At 41.8% G+C, this 17,080-nt stretch overlaps 1 long non-coding RNA gene across 4 annotated transcripts in view; it reads right to left on the bottom strand.

Moving 5' to 3' along the window:
- The window catches only part of LOC123391459, a 321,198-nt gene that overhangs the window by 183,117 nt on the left and 121,001 nt on the right, over positions 1 to 17,080 (bottom strand). The gene's annotated exons all lie outside the window — the stretch shown is intronic.

Below are 17,080 nucleotides of genomic sequence, written 5' to 3' on the forward strand. Positions count from 1 at the left end.
CCTCTGCCACCTTAGTCCCTATGGCATCTCCCTTGGGTCCCTCCAAACAGCCTCACATTTGAGGAACTAGATGCCTCACTTCCTAACGAGACCCCGGGTTTTCAGCTGACAGCCATTCTCACTGGCCAACATCTCTGCCCTACTGTTTGTTAAATATCTCCAATATCACCCCTACCTGCCTCTCAGTGTATACCTAAAGAATTAGTTTACCTCCCGAGATTTCAGTTCTTTATATTGATGGGTTACAGAGTACAGACGGAAATGAAGAACTAGACATTAACGAGACCTTGCCTGATGATTCATCCATCATTAGAATATAAGAAAATTTTTTAAAAAGAGTTTAAATTCATTTATAGAAACTAAATAAGGGTTACAATTTCCTATAGATTGGTCAAATTTGGCCTGCAAAAGGTTTTGTTTTTGGGTGGTTTTGTTTTGTTTTGTTTTTGAATGGCCAGGAGCATGTAAAAATACTGAATTCAAAGATGAAGCCCCCAAAACGTCATTATAGCTGCCTTCCACTCCTTCGTCTTGTCCTACTGCTCAGTTGCACATTTGAAAACCCGGCCCATTCCCCGAAGGCATTCCAATTTGGAACCCCTATCAAAAGGCATCTAACACCATCTCGTTTCTATTAGCACTTATTCATCAGTGTAGGCCAACAGCCCTCATATGGTCTGTGACTTGAGCCGTGCCATTTCTATTTTTCTTGAGAAATGGAGGCAAAGCTACAGTCAGAGATAGCCAATTAAGAGTAATTAAACATTTCACCCATCTTAATAGGTCTAATTAGATTTGATTCATCTCTGATTTTATTACCAATGAACATAGTTGGATGATGATTTTATATCTTAACTTCATGGGAGACAAATGCTAATCTCTTCCCCTTGAGCTTTTTTCCTCCCCTTAAGGGATGTGACGGTGAGTCATCATCCATGTTCTCCGTGAATCTTGGTACCATTAAGTAAAGCCCATCTGAGAGCTCTGAATGGAGTCCGGGGTGCTGGGGCAGCTTCTGGCTTTGGGCCACCTCCCTGAATTATTCATGTGGAGCCAGGGTGGGTGAGTGTCCAGCCACGAAGATCTGGAATCAAGGCCAAGGGGAGATGCTGGTCTGGAATAACTGGGGAAACCACCACTGGCGCCAGTAACTTGGAAGCTACAAGTAGAACCGTGTGACTCCAGCTCAGGTCCAGGTGCCCCTTGACCCATGCTATTTTGTGTTAACTACAAAGGGAGCTCTGAGGAGCCAAGATGTCGCTTGGACCTAGTGCAAACCTGGTCCTTTAAGTTGTTCCTTTCTGCAACCCTGCAAGAAGTTTCAGAAAGCCTGGGGACTTTGAGAATGAACAGCAATCACCAGCCTCTAATTTTCCCCTTGTGGCACTCTTTTAATTATCTCATTGGTGTTAAGTTGATAGTATGTTTTCAGTATATTTACTGAGTACCTATGATACACAAAGTGCTGTTAGAGTCTTGGTCAGGGGTTACAGAAGTGGGCAGGACACAGATCATGATCTTTGAGCATTATATGTAAGTTTCATTTGGAGTCTACTTGGTAGTGGCAGAGTGGATGTGATGTTGGAAGGGAGCTCTCCAGAAGAATTCTAGGGCTCCAGTGAGAACCAGTGGGGAGAGAGGCTCAGATCGAGTCATGGCATGAACTCTGGCACGGTGCAGAAGGGTGGCAGAGTTTCATTCCTGACCAGAGTTTCATTCATGTCTGACAAAGAAGATAACACTCTAGTCTATCACTTGTTCAGCTAAATGATATATAGAACAGAAAAAAATAATCACTAAAATTTACTCCATATCAAATACACATAAGACATTAGGTAGGCTCTTAATAGACATTTACTCTTATTTTATTTTTATTTATTTGAGAGGGAGAGAGAGAGTGCGAGCAGGGTGGGTGGGGCAGAGGGAGTGGGAGAGAGAGAGAATCTCAAGCTGACTCCTCACTAAGTGCAGAGTCCAGTGCAGGGCTGGATTCCACGACCTTGAGATCACGACCCTGAGATCACAAAACCAAGAGTCAGTTGCCCGATAGACTGAACCACCCAGGTGTCCTTATTCTTATCTTTTAAGAACAGGTGGCATCGTTTCATCTGGATCACTTATAACTATGTTTAGAACTGGGATTTGACTTACAAGGTCTGCATGGCGACCCCAGCTCTAGATGCAAAGATACGATTCTTACATTTCTGGTCTGTGGCATGCAAAGAGTACCCTAGCAGTTAGACGATGCAGATGACTAGCAAGCCATTTCACAGTGATAGCCTTCAGTTTCCAAAATGTAAAATGCTGAGGGCAGCTTGATGATTTCTCCAGTCCCTTCTGGCTCTACCCATCCTATGAGGATGCCTAGTTCACTCCCCTCATGTGTGGATGGAAACAAAAATAGCTGACAAAAAAAAATGACCAAACTGTATGCATTTCCCTTCTCCATAAATATCCAAGAGACCTGATTGTCTGCTGTCATCCCAAGAGAGAAAAACGATGCTGCTGGAAGAATTCCATGCAATCCATCTGGGCAGTTTGGGGAGTCTGTGAGGTTTGAGGATGATACAGTCAAGGAGTGGCCTGGTGTACAATGACCTTAGTACATAATATAAAACAAGAGAGTTATTTGTCTCTAGTAGTTGTGACCATGTTCCTGGAGCTATGTAGGGAGAATATGTTCTAAGAAAGAAACTGTTAACCCTTTCAATTTTGTTTGGGGGCACCTGCATTACTGAACCAGCTGAGTTGACATTATTGAAAACCTTGTCAGCTGCCATTCAGGGGCTCTGTGAGCCAAGGAAGCTCTTGGGAATGTTTGCTCATTTCTTTATTCAGGCGGTTGGTCCATCTCTGTAGTTTCAGAAGTTGGGTTCTTTGGAAGAATCCAACAGCTGTCAATCCTAACAAACAAGAGCTTTTTAATTCCAGACTGTCCTTCCTCACATAATAGGTAAGGGGGAGGATAATGGGGACTCGTCCAGCTATGTTTTTCATCCTTTCCAGAATCCAGTTTTGAGGAAGCACAGGAGCATTTGACATAGGAAAGTAGGAAGATATATTGAGTTTTCAGATGAATCGCCAAAGTATTAGACATTAGCTCCCAACTGTGTTGGGAAACACATTAAAACTTAAAGACCTAGAGGATATTACCTTCTTTTATTTTACGGCATATTTGTTTTTGAATTTAAACAGAAATTGCTCGTGAACTTAAAAAAGGTCTTCAAACATTCTAAGCTTACTATTAAATTTTGCAGTGAATGGAATGGACTTTGTATCACTGAACGGGTATCTGCTTGCATTCTCATGGACGAGGGAGAGAAAAAACCCCCAAACTTTCTTTGGTAAAGCCACACATTGATATTTGTGCCCGGGATGGATAGCAGGTCACATTTCAGAGCCTCGAGCATAAGTAGAGGCTGGGCTATGACGAAACGGTTCATTTTGGACCGCAGGACCCAGAGGCATTCTGTGGAAAGACAACCCCTCGTTCCAATATGTGAATCAAACCGAAGGTTCGGCGCCTTGCAGCCGCCTTCCAAAGAAATAGTGCCTGAGCTAGGGAAGCAGGTTTTATTTATCTACTATTAACATTCTGCTCAGCAGCCCAGCCAAACAGAATCCAGCACAACCATCCAAAGAGCAAAATGGGGTTAGAGAAAACTCCAAGAAAAGAAAAACTGTGTCCTGTTTTCGTACAATCTTCTCTCTTCCTGCCTTCATGTGTTTGCCCTGCAGTGGCATTCCTTAGCCCCTTGCAGGCTCTACAGAACAGTTAACTGCAGGAATATTGGGTAGATAGTCAGTGGTCCCTGGACTTGCCGGTCTCCACCCAGGCAGAAAGACATGTCCAGGCATCTCCTACTGCCTCCAAAACTGAAAACAAGACAATTTGTTCCTGATTTGGGGTCAGCTGGGTAATTCTTCTGTAGGTGGCAGCCAGCATCATGCGTGAAAGTGCAGCCATCTGGTATCCCCACAGGGGCCAGAGGCTCTGAGATGGCCTGTCTCTCATTTGTGGCACTTGGCACTGGCTGTAGCTCATGAGTCTCCAGAAAGACAGACTGAGCTTCTGCGTATGCTATCAGCATGCTGAGAAACAAGCCCCAGTGCACGAGGGGTTTTCAAGCATCGGAGTGCAAAATATCTTCTGATGTCCCTTGGCCAAAATTAGTCAAAGAGCCAAGCCCCGTCAGTATGAGATGGGACTGTGCAAGGCCATGGATGCATGAAGGCTTGACTCACTGCGGACCGGACTGTCATAACCTACTCCAGTAGGCAAGGCTAAATGGTAAGGAAAATTTAAAAAGTTTTTTTAGCTGACTTAAGTAGCATCGGTAAAGGAACAAGGGAAATGGGCTTTAAGACTTGGGATGTTGCTTCTGCGTTGGCTTCAGAAAATACAAGGCAAAATGATGCAGGTAATTTTTCCATACACAATGAGGTCCTCAGACCCACTGCTGAAAACTGACTTGCTCAAAACAAATTGGGTCTTTTCAAAGCACTCGCATCTCTAAGCTGATCTAAGGACAAAGTGAGTCGAGGTTGTTTTCCTCGATTATTCCTTTCTCATGATCTGAATTGGTTATCAGGTATTTGCAGAAGTACCTGTTCTACATAGTAAAAGACAAGCAAGCACTTGTGGATGCGTGTGCACATATCGCACACACACATGCGCGCGTGCACACACACACACACACACACACCCTTTTTTTATTCCTTAAGTGAAGTCACGAGTACGCTTGCTGTGAACAGAAAGACATAAATGTTTCGGGAGTCAGTAGTCTAGAAAGCATACAGTGGCATCAGTGACCTGCTCCTAGAACTTCCTTTCCCTTGGTATCCCACTCGCTCTAACAGCCCGGCTACGTCATGGACATTCTGAAATGTACTTGCTTTTCAGAGATCTGTCCAGTGAACCATCTGTAAGATCAGAGAATCACAAAGTTGGAAAGAATCTCCGCAGTTTCCCTTTTGCTAGTCAACTTGTGGTCTAAATTATTCAAGACAGATGGACCATCCTCCTCTTTTATACTGATGTTTGCCTCTTGCCAAATCCCTCTCCCCGGCACACATCCCCTTTTTTATTATTATATAAAAGAAATTGTCATCTCTGGCTCACTTGATCCCTTTAGAACCCTACATAAGATAAATGGACCCTGGAAGTGTTTCAGGATTTGACTAAATCCATACAGGTCTTGAGAGAGAGCAAGAGAGCAAAAGCCAGAGACAGAGAGACAGAGAGGGAGAGAAAGAGAGAGTGCTATCCATTCATATGCAACATATATTCCATGATTGACTTAGTTATTTAATTTGTTCTCATGGTTATGAGATAATTTGTTCTCCTGGATATAATAGCATCAGCTACAAGTAACATTGATTGGGAGCTTATTGTATCAGGCAACAGGCGGAGCGTCTTGGAATGTCAGGGCAGAGACTGTATATCAGGCCGGCTTCATGTTGAACAGTCAGCTCACCTACAGACGAGAGAGATATTCAAAGAGAAATCAGAGCCCATAGAGAAGTCCTCAGGGACCAGGGACATGCCAGTCCTATCATTTCAGGGCAAAATGGAAAGCCATGGAGCATGAAGGGGATTTGCCATCCTGTTTATACTTGTGGAGGTTTTCCCACGAAAAAATATCTGGACATAAGAATTTGGCACACAAAATTCCAGGGGTTTTTACAGAGATCCTGCCACCTAGTAATGGGGTCTATAGATTCCTGTGTTAAGAAATTGAGAAAGAGGGGCTCCTGGGTGGCTCAGTGGGCTAAGCCTCTGCCTTCAGCTCAGGTCATGATCTCAGGGTCCTGGGATCGAGCCCCGCATCAGGCTCTCTGCTCAGCGGGGAGCCTGCTTCCCCTCTTTCTCTGCCTACTTGTGATCTCTCTCTCTGTGTGTCAAATAAATAAATAAGAATCTTTTAAAAAAAAAATAGAGAAAGAAAAAAAGAAAGCCTGATTCTTACTAGGAACCTTCTGGGTAGCAGACATTTAACACACATATCAATCCACCTTCAGATTGGCCTTGGAAGACAGGGCTTGTGGTCCTCACTTGGCAAATAGGGAAACTAAGATCCCCAAGAAGTTAAGCCTCTCCAGAGATCACTCTGCTAGCAAGTAAGTAGTAGGCAAGGATCCAAAACTGCATCTTCCTGTCTTCCCTGGCTTAGTCTTTGAGTTGACCACAAGAGACAAAACAATGTGAGAGACTGAAACCCAACAGGGACAGACATTTTGATAAGAGGCCATTTCCATTAGCAGCTACCTAAAGATCTCACAAGAGTTACCCTTAACGATATTACGATTCACTTACACTGCGGAATATTGTACAGCATTAAAAGTTCGACTTTCCGGGGCGCCTGGATGGCTCAGTGGGTTGAGCCTCTGCCTTCGGCTCAGGTCATGATCTCAGGGTCCTGGGATGGAACCCCGCATCGGGCTCTCTGCTCGGCAGGGAGCCTGCTTCCTCCCCCTTCTCTCCCTCTGCCTGCTTCTCTGCCTACTTGTGATCTCTGTGTGTCAAATAAATAAGTAAAAAAAAAAAAAAAAAAAAAAAAGTTCTACTTTCCTGGAGTACTTAATGGCGGGAGGAAACGTTCACAACAGCAAAACCCACGGAGGCTGGATTCGAGTGTATGTATTTCATATAGTCTCCATATATGTAAATGTGTGTCTGTGTAGACACATATATGCATACATTGAGAAAACGGCTGATGGAAAAAATGTGATTTTTGTCTTTTTAATCATTCACCTTTGTACTGTAATGATCACTGGTTATTTTTATAATCAAAAACTATCAGACTTTCTAAAAGTTGAAGTATACCATAAGTGACTCTTAATCTTACAAAACAAACTGAGGGTTGCTGGGGGGAGGGGGGTTGGGAGAAGGGGGGGTGGGGTTATGGACATTGGGGAGGGTATGTGCTTTGGTGAGTGCTGTGAAGTGTGTAAACCTGGCGATTCACAGACCTGTACCCCTGGGGATAAAAATATATGTTTATAAAAAATAAAAAATTAAAAAAAAAAAGTTGAAGTATAGATAGTATTTGGATACCCAAACTGTCTTCTAAAGCACAGGCTAAGGGAAGCAGAAAAGATAATCACTTTTTTTTAAAGGATGTATTTATTAATTTGTTTGAGAGAGAGAGTACATGAGAGAGAGCATGAGCTGGTGGAGGAGGGGGTTGTTGGGGGAGAAGAAGCAGGGATCCCAATGCAGGGCTCATCCCAGATCATGACCTGAGCCAAAGACAGATGCTGAACCGACTGAGCCACCCAGGCACCCTATAATCACTTTTTAATGATGGAAAAATTAAGGCCCAGACAAATGTGACCTAAACTCTGACAAAGGCTTACACAAAATTGGTGGCAATGTTGCATAGGATAGTCTTATCCCTCCCTCCCCCCATAGGATAGTCTTTTATTTTTCCTTTTTTTTTTTTTTTTCTTCTTTATGAAGTACAACCTTATCTGGGGAAAAAAAAAAAAAAAAGTCCTCAACTGTGAAGCAATGTTTTGAATCTCTATCATTACCATGTATACACGAAAACCAAAGCAGAGCTCTCATTAGAAAGACAGATTGCCCAGGCCCCTGCAAACTCTGTCTCCTGTCCCTTAACGCCTTGCACCAAGGGGACATCTAGCTTCACCCTATCCAGGATTTGAAACCAAGGGAACAGGGAATCCAGCTGCCATTGGAAGGTTATTTGCTGTGAGCTTTCCTTTCCTCGGACTCTCCTGTCCGCGTCTTCTGGAGTCTGAGCCAGATTAAAGCAAAACACCCCACTTCCTCAGCAGAACCCACCAAAGGGACTTTTGCTGGCAAAGGTTTAACATAGATGGATGTCAGCCCCTGGGGAATATTCAAATATGTGTACATTTGTTTCCCTAATCGCCATAAATATTTACATTGTGCTTATCAGTAGATTACACGATATATTTATTTAGAACTATCATTTACAGTGCTCTCCCCTAATTGGGAAATGAAACAGCTGTTTGGCACTTAAGAGAACATGTCATGTCCCCTTTGACTGATCACTTAAAAAGGACAGGGATTATAAGTATTTACTTTAGGATTTCTAAAATCATCCTCACCAGTTGTAGGCAGAATGAAAATGATTTCTCAGGCATCTTCTGCTCTACCAGATTGTAGAGATACATGGGAAGAAATGATGAATGGAAGAGCAGTTCCTTGGAATTAAAGGACATATGTCACCAGTTTAAATGTGACTGGGCATTTGTGTAGTTGGTGTTTCCATTCGAATTGCGTGATCCACTCACTCACTACCCTTGCTGTTGAGTGTGTAATGGTATGTGAGTCTGTGGAGTCACTCCTTGCTTTGCTCACTAATTTGCTGGGGCGCAGCTCAGAGGAAAGCTCTTCAAAACTGCTTATTCCAAACGGGGGGAAAAATTAACTCTTTTAAGTTATATTTGCCAGTTATTTCAAATTATAAAAACATAAAAAATAAAGTGGCAAATTTTTCAAAGGACTGATCTGTATTATATTATGATCCTGCTTATCATGGAAAAGAAAGACTTAAAACCAAGTTTGTTTGTTTTCTTTTTAATTAAAGTGGATGTAAAGCCAACATTTCCACTTGTAGTTACTTACAGGAAATATAAAGTACATGGGGAATGTTGGCTTTTTCTGGCTTTGCCCGCATAAAATGTATTGCTTATATATGACAAAGCGACTATACTTTGGGGAAACAAATAAACTGAAAGCGAGTTCACCCCTAGTGTAGCTATGTTAACATAAGAGGAAACGGTTGTGTTTACTAATGCCGTATCTAGTTAACGGTGTGTGAAGTTTAATTTAAAAATCCTATACAAATAGTTTATTGCATACAAATGTGGTCAGTTAGAACAAATTTCTTAAAACATAGCAGATTTAAACAGATTTGTATCAACATAGCTTTCCAGTCCACCATCATTATCAAATTATTTCACATTATCTTCAAGGAGAAATGGTTTTGTACCCAGTGGTAAACATAGTTTAGCACTCTACTTTGAAGGGTGGGGGTAGGGGTTGTGTGTGGAGTGCGGAAATAACTCACCACTTTCGTTCATGGTATTAGACATTTTTGAATAATAGCCAAAGGGTTCTTGTCCGTTTCAGGAATTTACCAAGTACACACTTTCACTTTTCAGAAGTGGGCCTGGAATCAAACTCTGAATAAAATGCGATGGAGAGTCTGTGTCATAGACTTCAGAAATGGCTTGAGGGTTCTTTTTAGAATTTCCACATACTAGGAATGTTCAATCAAGTCAATAAAACTAAACTTTGGAGCCAAGCAGTCATGGTGGGAAAATGACCACTTACAGATTGCCCACAGAAAAGACAAGCATGTTATGTCTAACAGGGATCGAGAAATCAGGCATGGGGCAAGGCATAGCAGAGCGGTTACCAATGGGGAATCCAAGTCAGCAGCCCCGAATCAAAAGCCACTTAGGCTATTTTTCTCACTTCAGCTGTGACCTGGGACAAATCAGGCGATTTTTCTCAAAAGTGATTTCTCTCTGCAAAGAGTCTGATAGCATCATATACCTCCATGGGTAGCCCGTAATGCGGCTATAAATGTTGCATTTATTCTGTAATTCTTTGCTTAATATTTGTCTCCTCTTTTAGACTTGTTACTTTTTTTTTTTTTTTTTAAGATTTTATTTATTTATTTGAGTGAGCGAGCGAGAGAGAATACAAGCAGGGGGAGTGGGAACAGGAGAAGCAGGCTTCCCACTGAGCAGGGAGCTCCATGTGGGGCTCGATCCCAGGACTCTGGGATCATGACCTGAGCCAAAGGCAGATGCTTAACGACTGAGCCACCCAGGTGCCCCTAGACTTAAGTTACTTTAAATTCAAGATCCTTCTCAGCCCTGTATCTCTAGCATCAATTACATGCCTGGCACATAGCCAGTATCCAATGATGATTTGTTGATTATGATCTAAGTACACTGGAAAATTATAGAGAGCACATGATACAACTCATGATGTGTGTTTAGCCCTGTGCCCGCATAGAATGTGTCTTCAATGCATGCGCAATAGTGTTCTTACTGTTGTTATTATTTGCCTTAGATCAGTGAACATTGAATAAAACAATAAATGCCAGGCTTCTACAGGATAAAGCTCATTAGGTAACTCAAATTGGAGGCACTAGGGAGCTACATTTTATTTGTTCAATGGGTAGTGGTTAGGCCCAAGGAAATCATCAATTTATAATATGAGATATATTTTTTCTAGGGGTCAAGACTTCCTAAAATCAAGGTACTTGAAATATAGCATTAATAGTCAGAAAGTTGCTTGTGAGCTTTGAATCAGAACAAAGAGCACTGTCTCTGTGGTCTTGTGGGAGGTGTGATACAAAGAGACTTACCCTGATTCCACCCTTCTGGTACATTTCTGGTGGCTGAGAAGTTAGTATCTAGCTAATACCCCAAATATAAGCTTGGTCTCTCTCTCTCTTTTACTCTCTCTCTTCCTCTTTTTCTCTTTCTCTCTGTCTCTGCCTCTCCACCCACCCTGTGACAACGAAATATAAATACTGACCAATCTGTCTTATCTATGCCTAATATAATTTAGAAGTTCAAAGGGACCTTCGAGAACATCTGTTCCCCTAAACTTACTCCAATATCAAAGATGACAAAAGCATCTCAAAGAAGTGGCTTGCCCAAAGACTGTGACTAAGCAAGGGCCTGACCCCAGGATTCTGACTTCTAGTCTTTCCTGTCAGTAGTCAGCTCTAGCTACAATTCCTTGTTACGGCAGTCTGAAAACCCCATCCCTCCCAAACTTGATTCATGCCCTAATCCCTGGTGTCTGTACCTGTTGCCTTGTATGGAGAAAACGTTTTACAGTTCAGGATCTTAAGATAGGGAGATTATCCTGGATCATCTGGGTGGATTCTAAATGAAATCACATATATCCTTGTAAGAACTAGGCAAGGGGGAATCAAAAACACACTGAGGCAAAGGTGGTGTGAAGATGCAGCAGAGAGCGATGTGAAGGTGCTGGCCTCAAAGACTGGCGGGACGCCTGCCTAAATCAGAGGACGCTGGTAGCCATCAGCTGGCAGCTGGAAGAAGCAACAAATGAGTTTTCCCCTAGATGTTCTGGAAGGAGCGCTGGTCTACCAACACCTTGATGTCAGTCCAGTGATATTGATTTCAGACTTCTGGCCTGCAGAACTGTAAAAGAATAAATCTCTACAGCTTTCAGCTACCAACTTTGAAGAAATTTGTTACAGCAGCCCCAGGAAAGTAATACACCTATGAAACCAGAAGTCACATTTTCCTTTTTAGACAATTTGTAGGCAACATGATATGGCAATGGGGCAAGATACTTTATACGCAGACTGTTGTAATTACATACAACTCTTGGTCCAAAAATAACCTTTGATAACATACCAGGACTATAATTGTATTTTATCTTATTTTATTTTTTAATATTTTATTTATTTGACAGAGAGAAATCACAACTAGGTAGAGAGGCAGGCAGAGAGAGAGGAGGAAGCAGGCTCCCTGCAGAGCAGAGAGCCTGATGCAGGGCTCGATCCTAGGACCCTGAGATCATGACCTGAACCGAAGGCAGAGCCTTTAACCCACTGAGCCAACAAGGTGCCCCTATAATTGTATTTTACGTATATTTAGGAGATAATTTTTCCCTTAGTTTTTCCTTTCGATGCCTTTAAAGACACAGTGTCTTGTCTTATAGTTTGACATTTGGAATGTTATTTTTCTTTTTTTCTTTTTTTAAAGATTTTATTTATTTATTTGACAGAGAGAAATCACAAGTAGATGGAGAGGCAGGCAGAGAGAGAGAGAGGGAAGCAGGCTCCCTGCCGAGCAGAGAGCCCAATGCGGGACTTGATCCCAGGACCCTGAGATCATGACCTGAGCCGAAGGCAGCGGCTTAACCCACTGAGCCACCCAGGCGCCCGGAATGTTACTTTTTCAAAGAACTAATTTTATGACATTTTATTGATTTTAGCTCTAGTTTCAGAGGATGACTTTATTTTTAACTTTCTCCAAAAGCTAGACATACTCCATTTGAGACAACTGCAACCCCCAGGCAATCCCTGTAGCAATAATGCCTCCTCATTCTTCCCAGGAGAGGATTTACTCAGTGCATAATCTTGGCTTAGGTGTAATTGACTGGTACTTTCTGACCTTAAATAAAACACCTCTTATTAAGTTTATATCTTGAAACTATACAAGTCATCATTGGAAAGGTTGCATTGGTATTGGTTAAAGATTAGTAGGCCATCCCTTTATTTTTTGAGGATGTATAGTTATTTAAAGTAGATGGCAGAATAAAATGGTGTTTATTGATAAAGACTAGATGTTTTTCTAAATAAATTTTAACTGCGAATAGAATTTTTAATATCCAAAATTAATGACCCATAGGATTCTGTGATCATTAATAGGTTATAGATTTCCAGCCATTGTTTCTAGTGAGAGTTTTGTTTTTACTTTCTGGAATTGTCTTGATTTTGTTTGAATGTATTTATCAGAAATCCCAATTGGTAAATAGAGGGAACAAAGTCACCGCAACTTATCTATTTACTAATATAAATTAAATAGTATACAAAGTTTATATGTCCATCTGTCAGATATTTTAACAAAGGAACCAAAAATCTGGCATTCACCACCAAAGTGAGGAGAAAATTCTACCAAGAAACAGGGAAGCAAATAAAGGTCATTTCTTTTTTTTTTTTTTTTTAAGATTTTTATTTATTTGACAGACAGAGATCACAAGTAGGCAGAGACAGGCAGAGAGAGAGAAGGAAGCAGGCCCCCCACCGAGCAGAGAGCCCGATGCGGGGCTCGATCCCGGACCCTGAGATCATGACTTGAGCCGAAGGCAGCGGCTTAACCCACTGAGCCACCCAGGCACCCCGAGGTCATTTCTTTTAAAATGAAAAGCAAGAGTCATCTGTGAGTTGAACCAAAGGAAATTGTCATTTTGTAGGTCAGAAAATGGTAGGATGACAGCAATTCTCTATTATTCTACTTAGTAGTTTGCTTAGAATTAATTGGTTTCGATGGTATTGGTGGTCCAGTTTTGCTGGTGTTTGAATTGGCCTACCAATTCAAAGATATGCCATGAACACTGGCTCCATATGGTCTATTTCCCTACTTTGTCCCTTTGAAACATTTTGCCTTTCAGCAGCCAAAGAGAGTTGTTCTTAGAAGATTTGCTGTCGATATCTAAAGAGAAGAGTGGAGTTTTATAGACTTCAAAATGGCTGACACTCTACATGGAACAATTTGAGACCCCAAAACCATCAAAAACCCATTAGAACAGGAAATGAATAGGACTTAGGTATTACATCTCCCATCTTCCCATTCAACCCAGGAGGTAATGAATCTTGCGCTATTTCTTTCTTTCTTTTTTCTTTTTTTTTTTAAGATTTTATTTGTTTATTTGACAGGGAGAGAGAGCTCGAGAGAGCTCATGAGCAGGGGCAAGGGGCAGAGCGAGAGGAAGAGAGACAGAATCTCAAGCAAACTACTCTTTGAGCATGGAGCCTGACACAGGGCTTGATCTCATGACCCTGAAATCATGACCTGAGTCTAAATCAGGAGTCCAGAACCCAAATGACTGAGCAACCCAGTCCCCCTACATGTTATTTTTTAAAACATTAACTACATTTAAACAAAATGCCTCCATTCTGCCTGGAGGGTTTTCCCCCTACTTAGGAAAGAACTTGTCTTGGTTGTTTTTAGAAGGGCTCATATCAAATTAGAGTAAGGATGTCATCAAGTTTTTCCTTGATGTCAGGGCAAGTCAGAGTCCCAAGAGGAAAACAATAATATAGTCACACTGGGTCATTTTAGGAGAGATTAATAAAAGAGTAAATAACAAAGGCATGGGCGGGATATAATGACACCACAGAGATTACACCATAACATGGGGCTAGTGCTACCGATTGAATATTTGTTTCCCCCTAAAATTCAAATGTTGAAAACCTCATGCTCAATGTGATAATACTTTGAGGTGGGGCCTTTGGGAAGTGACTAAGTCATGAGAGCAAGCTTTCATGTATGGGATTAGTGCCCTTCTTTTACCATTCTTGAGAGAGATTCCTTGCCCCTTCCGCTGTGTAAGGACACAGCAAAAAGATGACCATCTATGAGCCAGGAAGCCCTCACAAAGCACCAGATCTGCCGGTGCCTTGATCTCTGCCTTCCCAATGTGCAGAACTCTGAGAAATAAGTTTCGTTTAGAAGCCACCCAGTCTATGGTATGTACTTATACCAGCCCTAATGGACAAAGACATCTAGTACAGGTTGCAGCACTGTGTATATTTCTAGGTCTGATGTAAAACACGAGGTGGGGGGCGGGGGACAGAGAGAGGGAGAGAGGATGGTAGATGGGTGGAGAAGCCTGTCTGAAAAGAACCATGATAACTTTATAGGGGAGGAATCTGGAGAATAAAAGCTCCAATCTAATCTATTCTTTCCTACCTCCATGTGCTAGGGTCTATTTTGCTGAGCCTACCATTAGCCAGAGGGCATGAGAAGCTGTTAATACACTCTCTGAAGGCCGGTATCTTGAGATACTGGGCAGACTGGACAAAGCTAGAGAGTGGATCTGTGAGAGCAAAAGAAATTTTTTTTTCTTTCAATTCCCAGTATTTATGCACAGCCCAGTCAGAAGCAAATCAATTTCATGTTCTTAGAAGAAACAGTATGAGTGTCTTCATGGAGAATGGGAAGAGGGAATAACTAGTATTTATTATCTGTTACAGCTCAGATGCCATTTTGGGTAGTTGGTGTAAGCCATCTCAGTTATTTTCGTTTTTGTTTTCAGAAAGGCAATACACCATAGACACATCACGATCCTATAGATAGAAATGCTCAAGTTAAACAACTTCGGTTATTTCTCCAGAGTCATACAGCTAGTAGGTGGTTGAGGCAGGATTCATACCAAATCTGACTAAAGTCACAGTCCCTGCTGATTTCATCCTTGCACATAACATGTCTGTGCTTGTCTGTAATTTGAGACCTGAAGCCTTATACATGTGAATCTTCAGTAAATACACTTATACACTGATGCCAGTCCTCAAAGGCCAGAAATGTTGTATTTGTATTAACCTGTGTGCTCTCAAGACACACTGGTAATATCTTCCAAAATGTATCACCCCTTAGACATCTCACAGTGTCTTTATATACTGCTCTCTCTGCCTACAGTGTCCTCTCCCTGTCACCCACCATTTTGACCTATTTGCACCTTCACATCCTTCCAGGCTCACCACAAATGTTATCTTTTCTGAAAAAAAAAAAAAAAAAAACCACTCCTGAATTTCTCAGAATGAATGGCTTCTCACCTTTGTTCTCCAAACATGTCATTTGGTGCACCTATTACCATTAGGTATTAATGACTGTAACTTGTATGTTTCTCCATCTTCCTTGGGCTAAATAGGGCATGTTTGTGGGGTTTGCCTTCACAGCGTCTATTCCGCCCTTCTTTGGGTGTCAGCGTCCTGAGTTTCCTTTGGGGAACAACCCCTCCCCCACTGTCAATCTCTGTAAGTGAGGTTGGCTTCTTCTCTGTTCTAACTCCAGGATTGCTCTTGTGACCCAGCTTGGCCCATCAAAGCACCACCTCCTCTGGACTCAGTGACTGGCTTGCGAACAGATCCATGATTGATCATGGCCAATCAAGGCTAAGCCTTGGACTTTTGCTGGAATGAACAAGAGAAAGGAGCTGGAGAGGGAGGAGAGATGGAGGCGTGGAAACTCTTCTTCTTTTCTCTAAGATTTGAATCAGATGGTTTAAAATCTGGAGTCACCAAGTAGAGAAGTCTGTGTTGTAGTAAAGCAGACACAGAAGAAATTGGAGTAAAAATATTCAAAGAGGCCAAATCCTCATGACATTTGCTTTGCCTACTTGGTTTAGTCAGTGCTACTCCAAGTTTTTCAAGTATGTAACCTTAATACTTACATACTTAAGTTTTCAGATTCTCGCAACCCAAAAGTCCTAACGATAACTGCCTAACAGTGCATCTGACATGGAGGGCAAATTGCTCAGAAAATATTCTTTGAGCGAATTAAATGGAATCCCTGCAAACTGATATTTGTCCATGTGTCAAAGTCCTAAATCAAGAGGACCATTGGGCTTCCCACTTCCTTTTGGTTTTAAGACTTATAAGTACTTGAAATGTGTTTGCTAAAGACTTTACATTCTCCCCTAGCACATGACACCACCAGAGGAAAGATGCATTGTGGTTGAAATCAGGTAGCAAATGCCAAGGCTTAGTATGAGCCTGATTTTTCAACCCATCTGCTTCATCACTCCTGAGGATCGTTTGATAGTTTCTGGGGATGTGGGGGGTGAGATGTTTGGAATACCATTCCCTACTCCGTAGGAAAAATGAGATTAGAATATTCCTTTCTAGTGTCCTGGTATTTTTCTTTATCCAAATTCATCTGTCCCCAGGCATTTTCCTACAATAATAGTAGACACGTTTTAGAATTTCTGAACTGCTCACAAACATTCCCTGAGGTTAAGGGACTGACAGAAGCCACGCTTGGGAATTTCACAGATAACTGAACCAGGGGTGGAAGCCTGAAGCATGGTGGGTCAATTTTCCCCAGAAATCTGGAATTAGAGCTGAGAGATAGAGAATGGACTCGATCCAGTCATTTAATGTGCCTGGAACTACAACACATGGCCTGGGGAGCTGTGGGTGCGCATCTTTTCCCCACCATGTGGAATAAGGAGCAGAGAAGATGAGTCTGCTGGGACAAAAGAAAATGAAACAGGTGTGCAGATACAAGCAGAGAAGGAGAGTGTATACTCTCTGGTCCCTGCCGTCCCTACAGCTCACTATTCTAGAATTTTCTGAGGCCTCACTGCATTTCTGCTCACAATTCCATTATAGCACCTCTGCATCTTTGTACTAAATCCTCATTTTTTCATGAAGCTAACCCAACTTGATGTCTGGTGCAAGCAACCATAAAAAGAAAAAGAAAAGAAAAACCTCATATTTTAGCCAAAATAAATAAATAAATAAAATCTTAAGATGAGAAAACGTGAGAAGAAATTCCCCAGTTGAGAGAAACAAAACAAAAA

This window comes from Mustela putorius, unplaced genomic scaffold, assembly GCF_011764305.1.
Source record: "Mustela putorius furo isolate JIRA1106 unplaced genomic scaffold, ASM1176430v1.1 tig00000095_pilon_pilon_pilon, whole genome shotgun sequence".
NCBI lineage: Eukaryota > Metazoa > Chordata > Mammalia > Carnivora > Mustelidae > Mustela > Mustela putorius.